This window comes from Pseudonaja textilis, chromosome 2 (assembly GCF_049901715.1).
Source record: "Pseudonaja textilis isolate UNSWEBS1 chromosome 2, rPseTex1.2, whole genome shotgun sequence".
In the NCBI taxonomy this organism is placed as follows: domain Eukaryota; kingdom Metazoa; phylum Chordata; class Lepidosauria; order Squamata; family Elapidae; genus Pseudonaja; species Pseudonaja textilis.
The window spans coordinates 84,376,107-84,395,388 of record NC_141991.1 but is presented as its reverse complement, the minus strand read 5'-3'; the positions used below and the strand labels follow the sequence as shown (position 1 = coordinate 84,395,388).

The 19,282-nt window shown below is 36.5% G+C and overlaps 1 protein-coding gene across 1 annotated transcript in view; it reads right to left on the bottom strand.

Annotated features, from left to right (window-relative positions):
* Positions 1-6,318, bottom strand: part of STK32A (serine/threonine kinase 32A) — an 82,240-nt gene extending 75,922 nt beyond the window's left edge. The window contains exon 1 of the mRNA XM_026696111.2: positions 6,011-6,318. The gene's annotated coding sequence lies outside the window, so the exon portion shown is untranslated. The remainder of the gene's footprint in view (positions 1-6,010) is intronic.
* Positions 6,319-19,282: the final 12,964 nt, after the last annotated feature.

Below are 19,282 nucleotides of genomic sequence, written 5' to 3'. Positions count from 1 at the left end.
ACATACCCAACTGTGACTTTTCCAGTATATCTTCATTAAGAACATCGTAGTTTAGTGATGTATGAAGACTCATGGACTGCGATGTGATAAGTCAGGTATAACTTGAGTATCTTCTACTAATAATCCATATTTTGGAAATTGCTGCTAATGGAAATTGTCGCTAATGGAAACTGTTTCAGGGTGTTTTCCCCGGGCTTATGTATCATGATGCCATCTTTCATTTGTATCACTTTTTAGTGTTCCCTTGGGCTGATTGCTGTTATTATAGCTGTCATTTGTTCAGTTTCCGATTTAGATCAATTTTATGGCCTTTAGCCAGCAAATAAAACAGAGATAAAAAGAAGGGAGGGGAGGGAAAAAGTCAACATTTGCACAATCTGCCTATTTGAATTTTTCTGCTTTTGGGTATTCATTTTTGGGACAGCAGATGTTATCACTCCTGATAAGCAAAAAAAAAAAAGGAACAAAAATAAACATCCACAGCAATCCATCTAAAATCCTTTTGGTGGGATTCCCTCCAAAGTCTTCATGCTACTTTAAGTAATAAAACATTGCAAACACTGTAAGTTCTATAAAAATAACCTTATCAATGATCACAAAATCAGTGCAGAAAGTGAATATCCATCAATTGCTGCTAGAAGGGGGAAAAACAGGTTGTTGGCATAATATTGTAGAAAACCTGAAATCTATAAATATAAAGCACTTCTACATCTTGTGTGCCAGAGGGAAAGTTTCTGAATAGTTTTAAAGTGTCCATCAATGTTTTAAATTGTCCTATTTATATTCTGTGTAAACTGCCAACAGTCATTTTGATTGTGGTGTGGTAGAAATGTGTTTAATAAATAATAAATGATATAGAAATGATAGTAGCAGCTCTTGTTCCCTTTTTGCCTGCCACTAGTGGTAAAAAAAAATCTCATATATATATTTGCCCAACGGCAGATAAATTCACATGCAAGTGGTACAAACTTTTATTAATCAATCATTCAGCTCCATAAATATTAATCAGCCATTCCAGTACACGAACATTGCACATATATTTCATGTGAAATGAATTCCAAGATATCCTTGTTGTGATTACAGAACTCACTGGTAAGCAAACATATTTTAGTGGACAAAAAAGGGAGACAGATACTCTGTGGCAGACTTCAACTTAAATGTGAATCTGATTTGGTTAAATGTAAGCAAGATCTGCAAACCTCAATAAAGGTTTGCAAACCTCAATAAAGTCGCTTAAAATAGACACAATTTATGTGCCAGTCTGAGGAAACCATGTTGAAATTGCATATCTGGAAAAAGTGTTTACAAAACTATATCAGTTATACACTAACAAACAAACATAAATAAATAAAGGATTTTTTAAATGAACTTTATTATTCAAAGTTTTTTGAATAATAGAAATGGCAAAAGATACCCAATTCTTTTATTTAACGTTCTCAGATTTAAATGTCTAGGAAAGTTCTCAGTCATCCAGTTCATAGTTATATCAAAAGTGGTTTTTATTTTTGAATAAAATTCTCAGATGTACTTTCTCATACAGCTGCAGCTGTATTGCAGTTGGCTTTTTAAACATTTAAAAAATTCTGGGTCTTAGGCACATTTTTGTGTTGTAGCTTCAGTCTTTATCTTATATAGCGCTTTATTTTATATGATTTAATGCTTTAATCCATTTAGCAAAAGCATTTTTAACTGAAGTAGCAGACTGAAAAATTAGGTAATGATTTCTACCAGAGTTTCCAGTTTATTTTTTTCTCATCCATCAAAATTCTCCTTATTCTCAGTATATTTTAATTATTTTTCCTTTTCCAAACTCTTTCAACTTTAATTAATCAATTATTCATTGTAAAACACTGCTACCATCAAATCATACAAAGCTGGTCCTCCAACAAGTACAGGTAGTCCTGAACTTACAACAGTTCATTTAGTGACCATTTGATGTTACAGAGGCACTGAATAGTGACTTATAATGATTTTTCATACTTATGACCATTGCAGCATCCCAATGGTCACATGATTTACATTCAGATACTTGACAACTGACTCATATTTATGACGGTTGCAGTGTTCAGGAGTCATTTTGCGACCTTCTGACCAGCAAAGTCAATGGAGAACCCAGATGCACTTAACCATGTTACTAGTTTAATCACTGTAGTGATTCAGTTAACAAATGTGGCAAGAAAAGTTGTAAAACGGGACAAATTCGTTTTTTAAAAAATCACCTCACAACATACATTTTGGACTCAATTATGGTTATAAGTTGGGGATTAGTTGTACACAGAAGGAGGCAAGTTCCTCAGACAATAGTCTTAACTCTGTACATGCTGAGCTTTTCTCCTTTCATGCGAATGAAGCTCAGAACTCTGACATCAAACTTTCTCTAAACTAGTATACTGCCCTTGGCTACAATGGAAGATACTGACACATCTGCAGCAATGAAGTGAAATTCAGCTATTGGTTCAGTTCCATTCTGTACCTGGCACTGAATGGACATAATCTCACCTTTAGCTGCAGAGTATCTTGAACTGGCTCTGTAACCAAATTCAAGAACATATTATTAAATATATAATTCCACTTGGCTCAATAAGTTATGAGAGCACAGAGTTATACTTAAGCAGTAAGTATGAATTACTGGAGGGTAGGTAGATAGTTTTATAAATGCTGGAAAGGATGCCAATCTGTCAAGCATGCCTGTCCTAATAGGAGATGCCTTTTAGTTGACTTGTCCTCATGAGGCATAGCGATGGGAGCTAGAAGAATGGTAGATGGAGACTTGGTATCTACTGAATCACAATGAGAAAGGAAATAAGAGCCACAGCATCTGCTCTGCACTCAGATGTTCCCAGATTCGGCCCTAACATCCTCAAGTAAGGTTGGGAGAAATCTTGGGTTTAAAATTCTGGAGTGCAATTGCCAGTTTATGTAAATAATACTAAACCTGATGGACTAATAAAAGTTTGATTCAGCACAAAGTTATTTCTAATGTATTCCTTCCCAGTAGAAGAAAGTTGGGCAGAAATCCACAATTTGTCTTCAATTCAGTCACTGTGACATGCTTTTGTGGTATTATGTACCAATAGGACTTTCAGGATTTTCTTCATAATAAGGCCATTTTAACAGCTACAGTTATTTATTTAAAACATTGCAGCTCGTCCACTATCCTAAAAATCCTGTTGCCAATTGCAATTCAGAAAAATGAGGCAAAAATACATTCATAAATAAATTTAAGTGAAATAAATAATACAGTAATTTGCCTGCGTAACAATACTTAGTAACACTGTAAAAAAGTATTGAAGAAGCAAAACAATCATATTCTTGCGGTACCTGCTCAGTCCTGAACATCTTTTCATCTAAATAGCTTAATAGTAAATAGTAAGAATACTAAAAAATATTAATAATAAATAGTTTAGTCGGAAGTAGTTTTTCAGCTGACACTATAAGACAGATTATATTAAAGTCACCCTGGCTTTCAGGAGATACATACACTAAAGTTAAGAGGTCACTACTTAAATAGGAGATTTGAAGCAGTTCACATAGTATAATTTCTGTACTTGGTAAAATTAGAATTAAACTTTTCACAAACTTCAGGTTCTATGCTTTGCCATAATTCACTGAACAGTTACAGTTATCAGATTCAAAGTTATTAGCGAACAAGTTTTTTTTTTTCCGTCCCACCTGTCTTATTCTTATTATCAGTTCTAGTAAATTATTTATTTCCAAGTTTGCATATAAAGATTTGCACCTAAAAGAAAACTGGATCTGCTCATGTGTAGTCAAACATGTGCACTGGGACTGAAACAGATTGTAAAAGTAATGCATTAAACATATTTATAAATATGTCTTTGTTGGAATAGAGATTATTGGAGATTTGTTCTCTACTGCTCTAACAATGAAATGATTTCCACAATCATATTTTGAAATTATTTGTACTGGAAAGTGTAAGGCTTGGGTTTTCACCAAAGATGTCAAAAATGAAGAATCCCAAGCAACTCTAATGGTACAGTATCAGTGGTCTCAAATTCAACAGTGAATTATCATCTAGTCAAAGGATGAGTTAACAAGTAAGGAGAAATATCTCTTTCCATATTTCCCCTGAATAGCAAAACTCAAATTAAGCAGCTTCTCCTGCTCCATTCTTATTGGAAAATTTAGGTACATTTTTTTCTCTCAATAGAATGTTACAAGTCTGAAAAAAAAACACCTGATTATGTTGGGCTAGCATAATAAAACTTTCTGCATACATACATCTGGGCTGATTAATAGCAGACTGGTTTCACCACAATCAGTAAATAGAAACCACTGTTTAATTTTTAAATCTAATTGAAAGCACAATTTTACATTTGTTAAAAGGCTCACTGGAAAAGAAACTCTGGGAAAAAAACCATCCACTCTCTAAGAACAAAAAATGTAGATAGTAGGAAATACAAAAGCCTTCTTATTTGGGGAATTAGTTCTCTTGTTCGGTTGACTGCTAATGAAAATTAGAAGACCATAACTTGATATAGTGATGACATTTAAGACACCAATACTTTACCCCACCACAAGCAACATGTGAAGTCAGTTTCTGTATCTTTTACGTGAATTTGTTACATAAAGATATCTAAGAATTGGAACTGAATGATGAAAATTTCAGGAGGAATGCAAATCATTGTCTTTTTATATTTTACAATTTTATAAGAAGTTTGGTTTTGCCAAGTTTAGTGAATTTCAAAGCTTCTGTTGAACCTTGTACAAATCTGTAGTTAAAACCTGAATTACTCTATGTTTATTGACCTTCCATGGTAATTAAAAGTGCATTCTCAACATGTTTACACAATAGTTATGATTTGCTTCCAGGAAAATAGGAAGTATCTTAAATAATTGGTACATATCTTAGTTCCTTGGTGTAAAGTTCTATCCAGTCCTTACTTTACAAAAAAGAAAGCTATATTTAACCTCAAAAGAGATAAACGTGACAAATAACTTTAAACAATATATTATCTCATACGTTTCTATTAGAAAATCTATATAGCTGGATAAAAATCAAAACCTAGCTTTCAGGGATGATATCTCACGTTAAGTTTTCATTCCACTTTCATTCCACATAAATATACCTGCAGATGGTTTAGATAACCAAAGAGCAGGAAATGCCAAGCCCTGAAGCTTTATCATGAAGGTCTTTATTATATTTTATACATCGTTGATCTGTATTACTCATTCAATACTCCTTTCTTTATTGCTCCAGTTTTATGGATGATGTGATGTTATCTTTTATTGATTATAACCAAAGCTTCATTAACAAAACAGTGAATGGATTAATAACTGGAGGAAAAAGCAGGATGAGGAAAAGGGAATACATAAAAAATAGTTAATTTCAAGATCATCTATTTTAGAGAAAGTGCCATTTTCAGGTCACAGGCATGTCAAACTATCCAAGAGAACTCAAGGTTTGGTTGTTGTTGTTATTTTAAAAAAATAAAGCCATATATCATCTTAAAGAGAAAAGTCAAGATTCTTTAATAGAATCTATAAACAGTTTGGTGCAAAAATTCAGAGGAGAAAGCCTAGGTGTTTTGGGTTTTTTTAAGTTATCTCGAAGTCATTTAGCTTGTGAAGCACAATTATTAAAAAGTTGCAAATATGTAATTTAAATGCTTAAGGTTTCCACTTAGGGAGAAACTTGACCATTGGTTTTTAAAAAGCGGTCTTCTAAAACACTGCTCAGGATGGCCAAATCTCTTGGATCCAGTGGCTGCCCACTGGAGCCGGACCCAGTTCTTCAGATAGCCTGCAAACGGAGCCTCTTTAATTCTTTATCTTGGTTCGATCCATTCTAATGTCACCAGGAATATCCTTTAAAGTTGTAAACCGGGAGGTTTGTGCGTTTGTTTGTTTTTAAGTGAAGCTCCAAGAGAGTTTCTAAAGTCACCACCGGAACGTCCTGAGACAGAAGGCGCTGCTTCGTGGTGGAAAACGTCTTTCAGGGTGAAAGAGAGACTAAGAGAGAGAGAGAGAGAGAAGCGCCTTTTCCTACCTTATTTGAAATCAGCCACAGCGCTGGACGGAGCCACGGACCCGCATCAACCTCAGTAACCCGAAGCTGCAGGTACTGGCAGAAGAGGCGGAGGAGATCGTCGCTCACCTTGTGGGGTTTGCTCTCGGCCAAGAGTCCCTTTTGCTGAATTCCCGGCGGCCAGCAAGGACGCTGGGGAGCAGAGCCTCGATTGCAGAGAAGGTCTCCTTTTTGCAGCTCGCAGGAGGAGCCTTGCAGCAGTCACTGGGGGGAGGGGGGGAAAACACACGCCAGACAACAGAAAACAGTAGCGAAAAGATGCGCGGACACGCGCACAGAGGACAAGACAGGCAAGTCGTAAGAAGAGCCCGGGGAGAAAGAAGAAAAGAGGCAGGGGTGGGTGAAAAGCAGCGAGGAGCCACCGCAATTGTGATTAACGCCGCTCGGAGTGGCAACTTTTCTGCGGACGAATCAGAAGCGCGCTGGCTGCCACTTAAACGTCGCGTCGCCTCAGCGCTTTATGCAGGTCATCACTTTTCAGAGATCCCCTAAGAAGTTGTTTCTCGTGTCCTGAACGGGAACTGCCGTCCTCAACACGTTTTTTCTAATTATTATCTGTAAACTGGAGCGGGTGACACCCTCCTTTCCACAGTGAAATAGTCTGAAACAAATGCAAATGATGCTGCATAGAATAAAGAGACGCGCGGCCGGTGAACGAGGATCCTGTCCTCCATCCCCAAATATCTGCATCAAAATGATGTGAGTGTACAGTATCATGCAGCGCTGATTTGTTCCCCTCTTCGGTGACTGATCCGGGAAGGAGTTCCGCTAATTCTTTGGCCCAAATCCAGCAAAGCATTTAAACCTCCTGCAGGAACTAGCTGTTTCAGGAAACGGTCTCCATATTTTTTAATCGGTATTTCTCAACCTTAGCAACTTTTAAGATGTGTGAACTTCAACTTTCTGAATTCTGGGTGGGGAATTCTGGGAGTTGAAGTCCACACATCTTAAAAGTTGCCACTGTTGAGAAATACTGATTTAAATAAAAGTGTGTCTAGTGTTGGAAGAATTATCCTTCTGGGTTCAGTTCCAAGTGGGGAAAAAGACACTGGGAACATGGAGGCATTTTTCTAGGAGAGGGGTGGGTGCTAACTTCCTGCATTAGAAAAGTCTGTCTTATCCAGATACCGGATCGTTTCCCCAAATCCCCAGCTAGGATGAGCAAAAGTTATGCTGGCTGAGTTGTATGACAATGTCCTACACGTTTGAAGAACATAAAAGATGGGGAAGGTTAATCTAGTAACAGACACTGTGAGAAGATGGGATCATTATGTAAGAACTGTGTGTGCTATTTGCCTTTCCCATTTTCTCTGAGATGCAAGACAAAAACCATCCCATTTCATTCCAGTCTATGCTATCAGTCCTGTCCTGATACTTAGAAAGTTGGAAGGGAAGAACCGTGGACCAAGTATTAGTGACTGAACTAGAACTGCAATTCAGAATGTTCCAATAACCTCTGACGTTAAGAACTATTTACCAGAAAAAATGATAGTTCTTAATCAGAAAAATATATGTCACTATGTCGTGTATGTGTGCCACTCGGTAATAAGCCCAGCATGTGGTGGGGTTTTCTCATTTTTTTCTTCATTAATTCCAAAAAGGAACTAGAATTAAGATTTCAAAATATTTTGATTCATTTGTATTCAATAACTGGATATCACCAAAGTCTCTGACTCACGTGGGGATGGCTGCCAAGAAAGAAAGGAATTCAAGAATTTATAATGATACATTACCAAATTCTAATCATTCTTTGAGCTATGATTTTTGTCACTGCAGTCCATGGCAAAAAAGTTTTAGTAGGCAGTCATGAACCAGGACTGATTTTGTTTAGGCATCCATGCTTGACCTGCTGAAATGACAGATTTTGGGCACTTCACTCTTCTCTTCAGCACATCCAGTTCTTATAGCTAAAAGGCTGAGCTGTTGAGATGCTCATAACCCTTCTAAGCTCTATATTGATCAAAATAGGGAAAACCATGCAATCCTTGGCAACTCTAAAATTTGAATAAGAAAAACTTCTAAGGAAAGATTGTCTATTTCTGTGTATGTGAATAATCATACATATTGTCTGGAAAAGCAAAACAGAAGATGTAAAGCTCCAGTTCCTCATCTCTATTATTTAATTAGAAAATCACAAAAAAATATAAATAACAATTTAGTTTTAATATGACCTACCAAGAATTAGATAAGATTTGGCATGGAGAGGAAAGACAATTGATTAATAAAATATGTTGGATTATAAATTAAAAGAAGAAACAGTTAAAGAGTGCATGATAATTTGGGCAAAAAATGTGGGCCACAATATTGAATTAGACAAGTGGGAAATATTTGGGAAATAAATTACAAACTAAGTATATCAGCCTCGTACAAAGAGAATCTCTATAAAATGGTGTATCGTTGGCACTTGCCACCTGCGAGACTGGCTAAGATGTTCCCGAACTTCCCCCCAAACTGTTGGAAGTGTAACTGTGTCCAGGGAACATACTTTCATATGTAGTGGACATGTCCACATGCCCAGAAGTTTTGGAAAAATATCAAAAATTGGATTCTAAATATAACTAAACAAGATGTAAAACTTGAACCCGAAACTTTTTTGCTGGGTATGATAGACTCAAAAATAGGAAAAAAAAATCAGTATTTAATCTTGCACATTATAACGGCAGCCAGAATAAGCTGCACTCAAAATTGGAAACGGTCTATTGTCCCTTCAGAGGAGATGGTCATTAAAAAAATTCACGAGTGTGCAGAGATGGACAGCCTAACCAAATTACTAAAAAACAACAAAGATAGTGAATACTACAAAGTCTGGAACTCTTCGTATGAATGGTTAAAGAAAAAACAATATTTGACAACTGAATAAGTTATGAAACTATGAAGGACGTGCATTTAATCATAAAGTATTCTGTGAAAATAAAACGTTAAAAGAACGAGGAAGGTATTGTAACAAGGTAGACCACATCAATGTTATGGGGCAAAAGAAAAAAAGAAAAGTGTAACCAATGTTCAATACCTACTGCAAAATGTATATATGTATATATATATATTTGTTTATATGTTTGTTTCTTTTTAAATGTTTTAAATATATGAAACTTGAATAAACTTTATTTTAAAATTTTTTTAAAAAATCACATGAGTCAGGGAGTCATAAATATACAAATCTTGTAAAATAAATAATCCACTCCTCCAACTCATTATGGGAAGGCGATTTTACCAGAGTTTAGAACAAAATTATAATGTAATAATAAGCCTGCTATAATCTGTAACTTTCCAGTTGCATCCAAAACATTGTTAATCATCTTCTTAAACCATTTTCTTTTATTATTTATTGACAGAAAATCCATTTTCTCATGTTCAACCAACTCATATTAATGTGCTTCCAGATAACACAGAAAACTGACATTTTGCACATGTAAATCAATTCCATGCTATACAGGGGTGGGATTCAAAATCTTTTACTACTGATTCTGTGGGAATGGCTTGGTGGGGGTGCTGTGGCTTGTTGGGCATGGCAGGGGAAGGTTACTGCAAAATCCCATTCCCTCCCCACCCCACTAACCTGCTTTCCAGCTCCGTTCTCCTGTGCAGGGCAACAAAAGAAGACCCAGCCGATCAATTGAAACTTCAGACGCAAAGAATAGATGGGGATGGCGCCCATCAGAGATGGCATTTACTGGTTCTCTGAACTACTTAAAATTTCTGCTACTGGTTCTCCAGAACTGGTCAGAACCTGCTGATACCATCTCTGATGCTATAAAATTAGAAGGAGAAACATGTGACTTTCTCACTTTAGAACATGCACAGTGTAAGGCCTTAGAGGCAGTGTCATGTAATAATTTCAGCATGAAGGTAAAATCTAAAATGTAGAGATCCAGTGACAGTTCAGCCATGAAGCCTACTGCGTAACCCTCAGTCAATCATTCAGACTAAATTACCTCAAAGTGTTGTGAGGATTTTTAATGGAAGCTACCCAGAGGTGTTTTAGATTTGGGCAGCCTCTAAATCTTGTAAATAAAACAAAATAAACGAAACAGATATGGAACACAATGAACACAATCTAAACTTCTTATAAGCAGGAAGAAAGTAAAGGCAATACTGTACAACTTTAATGGATGCCAATTTAACGGACTTGGGTGCAAAATATAAATTTGTGTTTGTACTTCATATTAATTATTAAAATTTATTTTTTTAAACCACTGAAAAGCCAAAACTCTCTGGGAAGTTTACAATAAAACAGATCAAAATACAGTCTGAATAAAACCATATCAATGATATTAAATAAAATAAAAAGTACAAAATGAATTAGGCAGAAGCATGGCAGTAATAGCAATTAAAATACAACTTAACATAAAAAGGTCTTCAAAAGATAAAGGTTTCCCTGTCCAATCATGTCTGTCTCTAAGACTCAATGCTCATCTCTGTTTCCTGGCTGAAGGAGCCAGCATTGAAGATGTTTTTCCATGGTCATGTGGCCAGCATAGCTATACACCAAAGATCCAGGGAACACTGTTACTTTTCCACAAAGTGGTACCTATTAATTACTTGCATTTGCATACTTTTGAACTGCTAGGTGAGCTCACCCCATCATGCAAGTCTTGAGTCTCGAACCTGGGCTGTCAGCTTTTCAGCTGCGAAGCTCAGCATCTCTAACCACTGAGCCATTGTGTCTCTTTTAAAAGGTCTTCATTTGGTACCAAATTGATGCTAATGTACCCAACACAACAAACAAGTGTATTGTTTCTAAAATCGATCCAGGCAACTTATATAATTCCCACATTATTTATATCATTTCAAATCATTTGTGTAATTACATAATTGGTATTTTTACATAATTATATAATCTAATTAATTAAAATTACACAAATTATGCCATGTACATCAATAACATGCACTTTGATTTTTATGGATATTCAAATTTAATGGACACATGGTTAGATTTAAACTGCTTTTATACACCCAGAGCCACACATAATGGCACTTACACATACAGAAATACTCTTCACCAATTCACCAGTAGCAATTTCTAGAGAAGATACACATTTTTCTACTCTTGCAAAGTCTGTTTGCAAGAGTAGAAAAACTGTTCAGGCAACAAAAAATGCATTCATTGTAGCATGGTCTAGAGTTCACTTGTGATTTGTTGATGAATGAATTTTAGCTTACAAAAAGTATTCTATTGTAATAAATGTGTTATCTTTCAGGTTGTCATTGGGCCCTCTTGGAATGACTAGGGATGTCAGAGGATTGAGCAATTTTTAAAGCTAGCCATCCAAATTCAGGACAAAATTTATCATGAGAACAAAGGAAATCATCCCAAGTTTGAATGTCATGGAACTGATATTTTACTGACATTTCAGACAGCTGAATTAGAGAGGAAGGGATTTTCAATGAAAAGTAGGCTGGGAAGGTATACTGTTGGTCAAGATGTCTAGCAAGAACAGAACTTCCGGTTTGAGCTTCTTCAGCGATAGACCGAAACCTCATCTCTGCGAGGCTTCGATCCGTGCTCACCGCTGGAGCACCCCGAGCTGGCTGGTTTCGGGGCTAAGCCACCCCATAGAGGTGGTGAAGAGCGGGGAAGACTGCCTACAGGGTTGAGGAGAGCCGCATCTCTCCTCCCCAGCTGGCCATCACTCCCTTTCCCAAAGGCAGTTGCAGTGGTGGTCAGAAATGGCCACCACAAAGAAGAACTCGACCAGAAAAGAATGTGCAGGAGGAAGATAAGAAGAGAAAGTTTTGGTTGACTGGGTCAAACAGCAAAAGCAACAAATAAGGTACCCTGGAATTGAAGCTGTTAAAAAATAATAACATTGTTCCCCAAGAAGATTTTTAAGCTGCAAAGGAGAGAGAAAAGGGAAAAGATTTGGTTTTCTCCTTTTCCTATACTGACAGCTAAGAGATTTAAGCAAGAAATTGTTAAAAAATCCACTTTGACATCAATAGGCATTTAATGCTGAAAATAAAAAGTCAAAGGGATAATAAAGATTTCTGGATAATTAAAAGCTTTTGAAAACAGGAAAGGAGAGAAAAAGAATAAAAGGGTAGGATTTGGAAGGGAGGAGTTAAAAAAGAACTTACAGCAAAATCTCAACAAGACTTCCAAAAGATACATTCTAACTGAAATATCGCAACAAAAACCCCAGGAAGAGAAAGTCGAAAAAGAAATAAGAAGATATAACTCGGGACTATCTGGATTACTTGATGATTTCTGGATTCTTGGTTATTGTTTTGAATGACTAAAATCAATTTAAAATAGTTTTAACAGTTTAAAACTGTTTAAAATGGTTCCACTTTTAGAAGAACTGAAAATGGAACTTAAAAAGTACAAAGAAGATGCACAAGAAGGGAGAGGTTCTTTTGGCTTCGTATTTCAGTTTTTAGAAATGGAGATTTGGAACTATGAGAAACAACAAGAAATGCCTGCAGAACAAGAAGATTGCGACAAAGAAGAAGCCATCTTTAATGAACAAGTAATCTTAAGGGGGGGGGGGGAAGGAAAGGGGGGAAAGAGAATGGAAAGTTTAAGGTTGGGAAAAACAACTCCAAAAAAAATAGAGTGAAAAATAAGTATAAAATCAGAAAACAACAGAAGAGGGAAATGCAGAAGAGAGAATTAGAATTAGAGAGACAAGGGGGTAAAAAGGGGAGGGAGAAGATGAGAAGATGAGGGAAGAAAGAAAGGAAAAGAAGTTATAAAGGACAGAAGCAAAATATAGAGAAACGACATATTTAGAGATAATGGGTGAAAACTTAATGGAAAAGGGGATTCTGCAAAGGTACATAAGATAGTATGGCTATATTAGAAACAGAAATAATTTTAGAAAATATGAAACAATGTATGATTAAAATGTCTGATAAAATAGCTATTGTAATTTAGTGGAATGCTTGTCAATAAATAAATGTAACAAAAGGTATATTTAATGATTTATAAAACATGTGAAGAGAAATAAGGGAAAAAATAATTATGGAGATTATATGTGTTTTTAAGGAAGTATGATGTTTAATTGAAAAGAAGTGTTAAAGATGTTAAGATTTTAATGATTATTAATGATAGAACTGAACTGGAATGGAATGAGGGTTTATAATTACATATATTTACAATCTTTCTTTTTTTTTTTAAAGAATATAGTGTGTATTATAAGAATGTACCAAGCAGAATTCGATTGGAAGTTATGTATTATGTATTATATTGAAGGTCATAAACTTAAGGTATATATTGAAGTTTAAATAAGAGTTGAATGGATGTAATTAAAAGATATAAAGGTGTCATACTCCAATTAGTAACTACAGGAGAAAATTTGTTTAATGAGAAAAGATAATATGAAATTGAAACAGAACAGACAAAAGTATAAATATAATGATTTGAATTGAGATGAGATAATCAAAATAAAATTGAGAAAATTAAAAGAGGGGAAAAACTATATAGAAAATGTAAAATAGTATAAGATATGGAATAGAATACAAAACGGAGCATGAAATTGAGTTTTGTGTCTGTATAAAGAAGTTCAACCCGGGGCCATGCTATTTTCAAAAAAGATGTTTTACTTGTATTTTGTATGTGTGAAAACCCAAATAAAACTTTATTTAAAAAAAAAAAGATGTCTAGCAAGAACAGTATTACCGAGTCAGTTGCAAGAGTTGGAATGAACCCCAAACCTCATCTAATCCAATCTTCTCCAAGAAAATCAGTTACTTATGTTTGAAGAGTTAGAGGCCATTCTACTCCAAAATGACTCTGGATGACTTACATCACATAAGAATTTAAAAAACAGTAAAAAAATACAAAGAAAATCCTGTGTGTTTGGAGAAATCGACCTCTTTTTACTGAAGCGTCACTTATAGCAGGGGTCCCCAACCACCGGGCCGCGGACCGGTACCGGTCCGTGGATCATTTGGTACCGGGCCGCAAAGAAAATAAAAATAAAATAAAAATGGCGGCTTTCTTCGCCTTCGGTGAATGCTGCTGGGATCAGGGATCAAGGACACAAATGAAAGAAGACATAAGACATAAGACATAAGAATTTTATTTGTCATTACACTCGCAAGCGGGTGCAACGAAATGAGGTGCTCTTCCGCAAGTAAAACTGGACAACACTATTGAAAGAAAAATAAAATTAAACACAACAGACCATACAATAATCTCTATACAATTTAAAAATGTAAATACCCCATTACTCTCAGCCATTAAATTCCACAAAATCTTATGACCCTGCATTCAAACTCAAAACTGCACTTGGATAAAAACTGTTCTTAAATCTAGTCGTCCTTGTTCTTAATACCCTGAATCTCCTTCTCGATGGTAATAGTTCAAAGAGCTGATGTCCCGGATGAGAGGAGTCATTCAATATATTAAATATCTTCCTCTTACATCTATTCCTATACCGTTCTTCCAAAGAGGGGAGTGAGCAGCCAATGATGTTTTGGGCCATCTTAGAAGGGGAGGGAGGAAGCAACCAAAGCCTGTCCTGCTCTCCGGCTCAGCGGCTTCGGTTTCCTCCCGCCTCGTTCCTCTCTCAGTCACTCTCTCGCTCCTCCACCAGCCCAGGAAGAAACTGCTTCAAAGAAGCCGGTAGGGTGGCTTTTCCTGTCGGCGCAGCTCCTCCGAAGCGCCTGTTCACCCCCACCCCGCCGCCCATGGTTCAATCCAGGGCTCCATTCTGCCTGCCTTCGTTTCTGGTTGTTTTGGAGTAGCTTTGGCTGAGAATAACAACTATTCACCTCTTTTACTCATCCGAAGCTGCTCCGAAACAACCAGAAACGAAGGCAGGCAAGCAGGCAGGCAGAACGGAACACTTGATTGAACCGCGGGCGGCAGGGTGGGGGTGAACGGGCGCTTTGGAGGAGCTGCGCCGACAGGAAAAGCCATCCTGCTGGCTTCTTTGAAGCAGTTTCTTCCTGGGCTGGTGGAGGAGCGAGAGAGCGACTGAGAGAGGAACGAGGCAGACACCTGAGGGATAAGGCTGAGGGAGGGAGGGAGACACCTGAGGGATGAGGCTGAGGGAGGCAGGACTGAGAGGCGGGGCTTCTCAGCCATCCTGCAGGGACTTGTCCTGAGCCTCCCTGAACTTGGTGGTTTGCTGGCAGACGTTTTATTACCCGACTAGGTAACATCAGATGTTATCTAGTCAGGTAATGAAACATCTGCAAGCAAACCACCAAACTCGGACTCCTCCCCCTCCCCCCCTCCTTGAAAAAGTGTCCCCACCCCCACCGGTCCTTGAAAAAGTGTTTCTGCATGAAACTGGTCCCCGGTACAAAAAAGGTTGGGGACCACTGACTTATAGGACTTGCAAGCACCCCATCCTAAGGCCTGGAAGAGGTGGTTGTCCAGCCTCTTCTTGTAAACTTCTTTTTGTAAACTTTCACAGATGGAAAACTCACAGTCTTCATTGATAGATCAAGTCAGTGTCAAATCTTAGTGTGACATAGTTTTTTCTCCATCATAGTCTGTCCTTAATCTGGTCTTTCAGGTCTTCCAATGGCCCACTCATTGTATAGATTTTATAGTCAGCTCACTTCTCAATCTCACAGGTGGGAGGGAAGGGTCTGACATGTTCAGTGGAGCTACAGCGCTATATGTATCCATATGTTTTAGGTAGCCACAAGGTCCAGGCTGTAGTGGCAGATAAAATACTTGGCATACACAAAATATGGAAAGCAGGCAGGAGTTCACTTTCTCCATTTTTGTTTTTCTTTATCTCATGGGTCTCCAGAAAACTTGCTAAACTAGTGAGAGTTTCAGAACTGCTTTAGAAGCAACTAGTTAAGTGCTAGATAATTCCATATGAAGTTTTTTTTAAAGTCTACTTGAGAAGAAAGAAATGAGAAATGGTCAATCTGGGAATAGTGAAACACAGCAAGACCAAGAAAAAAGGAAGCCCCAATGTTCCCTGTAAGAATCCACTGATTGGCTCCATACATTAACTATAGAAATAAATGGTTTGGTTTTGATTTTGCATGTATCAATCTAGCCAAATGGGGTTTATTTAAAATACAGGATGTAAACTGGAGTGGATGGGTGGATTGGTGTTTAAGGATAGAAGACGATTTTTAGGTGTTTAAGGATATAAGACGTTTTTTTCCTCAGGTATCTGATGAATGAGTAGAAATTGGCTTGAACATAGTGATTTTTAAAAAAATTATCACTTTCAAAATATTACCATTTTAACTTCTGAAATTCAGTGACATGATTTCAGAATTTGTGTATGAAACATACAAAGTAAGCCATCTAAGGGATACAATTGTCCAACAATAGGATTTCCTTGCTATTTTCAAGTTTGAATTTCCTTATCATAGGAATTTATCATGAACTTACTCCTTCCCTGAACCAGTCATTAATTAAAACAAATAAAAATAACTTCACATCATATCAAGTTTATCTTGTTAACTGATATTCAATTTTATTGTTGTTGCTCAATTGTTTGGTTGTGCCCAGTTATTTGTGATTGGATGGAATTCACATTGTATGAAATCTTATAGAATACTTACTGTATTCATATATTATTAACACAAATTAAACAGATCTATGGCCTAGTAATTAAATATTTTCTGTCTGAGATGGCATGCTTGGCCACAGTATTATTGCCAACCCTATCTGGCTATAAAATAGGAATAAATGCTGAAACAAAATCTCCAATTAAAATACTACAGAAAAAGGTTTTAAGAATTTCTATTCCAAACTGTTTTTTTAAGTCTTAAAGTAATAACGAAGAGATTTGTAAAAATATATTTGGTGCCCTCTAATGGCTTTACTGTGACATAATAGTATGTCACAGAACAAAAGCATCTGCTGCCTATCATTAAATTATGTTTTATTCAGTCAATATACTAAATTTGGCAGCTACCAGAGTTTTTCTTTTTTCTAATATTTCTGATACTAGTAACTTTATTGGTGGTTTTGAGGTATTATATTTTGAGGTATTATATTATAAAGTGACACTGATATAATTCAGCAAAATGTTCATATTACATTAAAATTCTAATGATGTGCATAGTTTCCTTTAAATTACTGCAGTACATTTACAGAGATCTGCTCTTGGAAAACATTAGAAATTAGAGCTTAGAATCATAAAATCATAGAAGTGAAGAGATAATTAAAGGTTATATAGTCCAATCAACTATTTAGCACAGACTCCACTAGAATATCTATTAATAGAGGTTACCATCCAGCCTGTTTCAAGACTTTCAGTGAAAGGACTCAAGGCTTTCTGTGACTATTTCACAACCTGACAGCTCTTCCTAATGTTTAGCCTTAATCTCCTACTTTATTTTAAACCTTGATTCTAGTCCTGCCTTCTCGCTCAACTAAAATAAATTTTCTCATTGTTTTATGTGACACTCTTCAGATATATGAAGAATTGTATTTCCTCACAATTATCTGGTTTCCCAGATTTATCTCATATGTATCATTATAAAGTATAGGACATTATCATTGTTCTATAGTTGTACCTATCATTTTTCTCAGCCAGAGGATATCCTGTTTGGGGACAGGGTTTAGACATCAGGCTGACAGGAGCTCAGTACAGACATCAGGCTGATAGTTCAATACTTTTCTAAAGCTTTCTTCTTCCCATTTTTTAAGATGGGAATTGATTTCCTTAAATTTTCTTGGACCTCACTAGTCCTCCAAGAATCCTCAGACATTAGTGAAAGGGTTCTGCAATTACCTCTCCCAGTTCCTTCCATACCTTGGGACATAAATCATTTGGCACTGGAGATATGAATTTGTTTGGATAGGCTAAATTCTCTAACCCCCTCTTTGTCTATAGCAGTAGCACTTAGGCTTGTATATCACCTCATAGTGCTTTACAACGCTCTCTAAGCAGTTTACAGAATCAGCATATTGCCCCCAACAATCTGGGTCCTCATTTTATTGACCTTGGAAGTAAGGAAGGCTGAGTCAACCTTGAGTCACTAAGACTCAAACTGCTGACAGTCATTAATCAGCAGAATTAGCCTGCAATATTGCATTCTAACCACTGTACCACCATGGCTCAAATCCTATCCTAAACTTCTCCCAGAAGAATAAACATTATCAGACAAGGTTCAATTGCTCTCCTGAGAAAGTAATAATTTTTGGCATTTATTATTGCCCTGAATTTCTTATGTGATTTAGCACTCAGTTCAAGATAAACTTTAATAATGGCCTCAGCAGAGACACTTAACTGACATTGTCTGAACTTAGAAATTAAGCAGGTTAATACTAGGGAGAACAGACCAGAGTAAAAATGTTTTTTGAAATTAATTCTTGAAATTAATAAACTTCCAACTAAGAAATTGCCTAGAGGTACAGTTAATCTGATAGAGGTAAGAAATTATTTAAACAAAAATAAAAGATGAAGAAAAAATAATACAGCTGGGTTCTGCAGATGACAGAAACTTGAAGATATTTTTTCTCATGCAGAAAAATCCATAAATGTTTGAAGTGAATAGGAAGAGCAGCTCATTTGTACTTTCCTTCACAATAGGAAGATAGCATCGTTTCATCTATTTTCAATAAACAGCTATTGTATTTGACAAAATCTAAACAGTTAAATGTATAAAAATCTTATTCTAGTAACAAGGCCAAGTAGTGTCCTTAACGGAGGCCAAATTAAGAAAAGGAACTAGAGAGTTTCCCAACTTTCATTCTTTTTTCTCACAAGCACCATTACCTCACAGAAACCACTATCAATCTAACATGAAGTAGAGACGGTTCAGACATATGTTCAGAATAGCTAATTTAGCTAGTCAAATTCCACAACTAATCAGGGCCATGTGCTAACAGGCATCATGAGAAAGCAGGACAGAGGTCATCCACAATCTTCCCAACTGCTCCTTGTTTTCTACATGTCAGCTGGGCTGTCTTGAAATAGTGCTAAACCTGTACTCAAACACAGCCCAGCTAACCAGTCATAGGCACAGAGTGGGAGTACAGAGTAAAATAGGAGAGACCTTCTTTATGTTCCTCTCAAATCCTTCTCTGAGAGATGCATGCAGAAAGTAAAGGTGGGCTAGTTTTACTAGTTCAGGTTTACAAATCAATGACTGCATGATGAAAGTAAGTTAGCGCCATTGTTCTTCGAAGGCATGATGAATCATTGATCAAAGGCATGATGAATTGTTGATCGAAGGCTTGTTAAATAATGAATTAGGATCAACCTTGAGTGCTGCAACAAATGTCAGCAAGAGGCCAAGGAGTCCTATTTGATTTTAAGGCTGGAAGTTCACAGAAACAACCAAAGGACAGGCTGTGAA